Source organism: Drosophila elegans, unplaced genomic scaffold, assembly GCF_018152505.1.
Source record: "Drosophila elegans isolate 14027-0461.03 unplaced genomic scaffold, ASM1815250v1 contig_767, whole genome shotgun sequence".
Lineage (NCBI taxonomy): Eukaryota > Metazoa > Arthropoda > Insecta > Diptera > Drosophilidae > Drosophila > Drosophila elegans.
Window position 1 is genome coordinate 577018 of NW_024546120.1, and position 4992 is coordinate 582009.

The following is a 4992-nucleotide window of genomic DNA, read 5'->3' on the forward strand; positions in this document are numbered from 1 at the left end:
CTTGTTGTCCGCCTTCTTCTTCGCATCTTTTACACTTGTTGTGGTGCTCTTGCTTTTCTTCGCGGGAATTTGTTTTCTTGTATAAACGCTTCTTGCTCTTTCTCGAGTTCTTCATACTCATCAGCCAGCACCATTAGAGACTATAGATCGTCTATCTTTTACGTCCTCAGGGAAGGCCTCAGATCAGGCGTACAGTTTTCCTTTATCAGCTCGAGTGTTTCCTATGGAGAGTAGCCGAGTGGACTCATCATGCTCTGCAAGTCGACCATATAGTCCTTGAACGACTCTCTGAAACCCTATTTCCTTTGTTTGACCTGATCTGCGAGCTTTGAGAAAAATCCCCTTGGCAGGAAATAAGTTTGGAAACTGTCGCTGAACTCTCCCCATGTCCTCCAGTGTTTATTGTTCGAAATAAACCACTTTAGGGCCTTGCCTTGCAGCAATTCTGGCATGGCTCGGGGAGCTTCAGGAGCTTTAAACCGTAGTCTGGTGCGCTAGGCCTTTGCTGTTCTGGTCTTCTTTCTTGGCTTGTGCCCCTGGATCTTCCTGCCTCCTTCCACGCCCCAGCTATGAGCTGTTCGGCGTCTGGAACTCGCAACTTGCCGCTTGAGCCTGGTTTGTCGTATATTTCCTCCAGCTCAGCCCAAATTTCCGCCATTCCTGGGAAGTTTTGTGTTTTCGTGACATACTCTGAAAGGGCTTTTCGCATGTCGTCCGACCTGCCCTCCAGGATGATGTCAAGCTTGGCTGCCACCTTGGAGAAATCCTCTTTCTTGAGGAGATAGATCCATTTTTTCCCCATTTCTGTTTGATGCTGAATTTCACTGTCAGGACAATCGCCAGACGTAACGAACTGATTTTCTTGGTTTATCCGCTCGCTACGAATGTCGTGCGGCTAGCTCAGAAGATGTAAGTGTTCGTCCCACCAAATTTATATAAACGTGACCGCCCCATTTTGGTCAGTGAAAACGCACAGAAAGATTGGGAATATACAATGATCTTCTATTCGTCGACTTGACCCTCGGCCGGGGTTTTGTATTGACAATGTAGAAATATGCTCCGCCGTCGGCTCCTTCCCACGCTGAACGTCTCGCTGGGTTGTGATTGCTACGAAGTGGTGTCTCCCTCGCCGGTTTCGCTCGTTATACCTTCTGTCACCTTTGGCTCGGCGGGATTACAGGGCTTAGAGATTCGTCACCGTTCCCAGACTAGGGTGAACAGGCACTGTGCTCTTAAGGCGTACGCCTTTCGCAGCCGCAGCCTCCTGTCCCTTGCTCTGTCCCGGCCGGACGCACCGGACGTCGTCTTAGTTTTTACCTGACGGTTCAGGCGTACGCCGGAAGCCGCCAACGCAGTCCCCGGGTCAAACGCCAGGTTCTAATCGAACGCTTTCACCCCACCCTCTCTGCCGCAGACTTCAGAATTCGACGTATTTATATTCTTCGTCCTGGGTGTCCTATCTCTGCCTCCGGATGTCTCGATCGGCTCCGCTCCTTGTTGGCGTAGCGCTCACGATTCGGTAAGCTGCCGTTCTGGGACTCTAGCGGTGAACTGTTGTGCTTTTAACGCATACGCCATTCGAGACACTAGCTGAACAAACGCGCGTCCTTCCGGGCTAGTCGCACCAGGAACTTGTACAATTCCTGCAGGACGATCAGGCGTACACCGGAGTTCGTCAATGCAGTTTTTGTAGGCAGGCAGCTAGTTCAAGACCACTTTCCTTCTGAACTTACGGTTCTTCGTCGAAGGACTCTATTTGTTCAGCTCTGTCGGACACGCCGGGTGGGATGCCTAGCTCAAAACGCGGCAGAAGTTGTGACAAAGCGCCTGAACTTAGCCGTGTGATGCCGTAAGGACCTTAGCTACCTGGAGACTTTAGCTCTAAGTCCCGAACTTCTCGACGTAGCGATCTTATTTCCTTGATGACCCCGCACGGCTTTACTTGATTCTTCACTGGTTACTGGTTCACTTGATGACTGTTACTTGTTGATTTGGTAGAAATCGACTGATCCAGCTTACTGCGCTCGACCGGCCTCTATTTATCGCTAGTTATCGGCGTCTCCTTGCCTCTTGGCCTAAAGTCCACGGTTTTTCCGTTCGACCTTTCGACCTCTGCGCACGGCACCAATATCAGGGTGCGAAGTCCGGTGCCGTCCCGTTACTTCCTTCTGCACACGGCCCTTCGCTGCTCTCCTTTATTGTTGCCCCTTTTGGACTCTCCCTGTCCTTGTCTGGCGCTCAGGGCACCACTCTCTCTCGCCGCACTACCGTTACTACGGGCGAATTCGCCGCGTAAGTGGTAACTGGTTGGCCATTGCGTGCATGCGCTTACTCTGCATGCTTCTTAACTTGTGGGGAGTTATTCAACTCCACCGAGCCAGCCGACCTGAAAAGTCTTTCATGGACATAAGCGACTTCAAGCTGGCATGATCCGTGATGCACGTAAGCGGCATTCCTGGAACATACGGCAGGAACTTTCAAATGGCCAGCAGGGCCGCGAGACATTGAACTTGGTGACGATTCATCTTGGCCGAGAAGAACGCTATTGGTTTGTCCTGCCCGTCTTCATCCCGCTTAAGCTTGAAGTCAGCATGTACCAAAACTGGTACAGTTTTCTTCAAGGATTCTGGGAGCGGAGCTGCCAACGTCGCGAAGTTCTTTATAAACCGACGGTACCAACCAGCGGTTCCAAGAAAGGCTCTCACTTCCTTCATGGTCCTTAGCTCAGGCATCCGCCTAATAGCTGCTACACGACCTGGATCCATCCGTAGACGTCCTCCACCCACTATGAAGCCGAGGTAGTTCAAAGACTTGAAGCAAAACTTCGACATACTCAGACCTATGGTTAACTCCGCTTCTTTCAGGCATTCAGCGACTCGGCGAAGATACTTTATTTGCGTTCTCATGTTTGGCGCTAGTATTAGTAGGTCATCCAAGTGGACAAACACATTAGAGCGGATCTCAGCTGGAATTACTCGGTCCATGAGTTTTACCAGCCTCTGTGATGCGTTACAGAGTCCGAAAGGCATCACTCGCAACTGGAAAAGTGGCCGACCAGAAACCGTAAATGCTGTATATTCCTTACTGTTCGTGTCCAACTCAATCTCCTGCTCCTGCGGTGATCATTGAATTTGGACGCCTTCGCTCATCTCTTCGCATGCTCTCAAGAGGAAGATGAGTCCGCTGAGCCGCAGACCTCGCTTCATCATTTCCAGAAAGCCCCTCAACTTTCGTCACTCAACGCCTGATTGATCCTGCATTCTTGGGCCTTTCGATGGGTCTCCGCCGCCTGTGCCAAGGCCAAATTGACGGCCGACTTTGCAGCGGAATCCAGAAAAGGATCGTGGAGCCTTGCGTCTTTTCCGCCCAGCTGCAACAACTCATCCGCCGAGAAACCAATTTCCTCCAGGATCTGATGCTGTCTTATCTCCTGCTGCTGCTCGGGGTCCGGTGGCACTTGTTGTTCTCGGTGCAATCCCTCGCTTAAACGGCCTGGCGGAGTCCTGGGCAACCATACCGATATGCGCGGCAAGTCCGACTCGGTAGCGCCCTACACATCCGTGGACCACATCTTTTCGTCGTCCTCGCCTGAAAAACCCTTCGACCGAAGCAGGTAATCATGTTTGCTGCCCTGTCGCTTTTCCATCCTGAATATTTGTAACCCCTAACAGGACTTCTAAAACCCAAATTTCCCCGAATTCAATTGTTACCCAAAATTATATATAAATAAATGAATTATGCTCAATACCAGTAAATAATAAATGAATATGCACATAATACTAATAATGTGAAAACGAAATCAAAACTTATATTACAAGGCCAATAAATCAATAAATAATAACAATAAATAAATGGTAACAATTAAATCAATAATAAACAATGAATAAATAAGAAAATATATTAATATCCAACAAATACCTAAGACTAAATAAATTCGCACAAAGTCTAGACCTAACAAAAACAAGTCTCTTAAGTCAAATTTTATTCTCAATATTTTTCAGCCTCAATAAGGGGAGATGGAGCCGATCACCAGCCGGTAGACTCCGCGCCAGTCTCCTGAACAAGCCGCTCGTCAAGTGGCTCAGCCGTGCTGAAAGTCGCCAGTTAAGGACTTCGGCTGTTTGCAGGATCGCACAGGACTTTCTTTTAATTTGCATTTTTCATCCAAGTCGTGGTGGTCGAGCAGCGCGTGCCGACGTCACGGGTCACGACCACACATTTAAGTTTAAAACCGATATGATCTGAAAACACACATACTAAGAAAACCCAAGGATCTGCACAAAAACTAACAACTACACTGAAACCCAAAGCCAAACATTCATTAAAATTACGTCCCTAATAATTATATCACAGTTTTATCACAGTTTTTGGTTTAACCTTTCGTGCTGATTGCACGGACGACCTGGGATGCAAATCCTTCGATTTGTCACCGCCAAATCACAGCTAAACCCTGTGCAATGTGCCTCGGGAGCAATTGTCCTTCCTCTAGTGGATACGCCTGCCTTTCTCCCTACAAATTTGAATGACGAGACGCCGTCGACTCGGCTATCACTTATTTTATTTGTTAGATTGGGCGCCATATTGTTACGGAACTACATCTTTCGAGTGGGGCAGCGCCGGCTCGCCACGGAGTTCTAAGGGCGGAGTAGCCCCTATGCCCTGCAGTCCGAACAATCGATTCCGACTCATCGAACGTCTCACGTCACTAACTTGACGATTGCCATCACTATCGCAAATCAAAACAAAACAAAAGTATATTTACATCAAACAGTGAGAAAATTGGACGAAATTGGTGGCTTGGGTGTTATTGCCACGACGCACCCAACCTTCCTTGGGTGCCCCAAGGGTTATTTTGGAAGCACACCCCATATTCAGCAGACCGGAGTGTATTCCTGGTGGATTAGGATCAGCTGATCTCCCCGCCCATCTCTCCCATAAGTCATTAAGACGTAGTTGGACGCGCGGCTAGATTATTCCAGATTAGTTTTCACA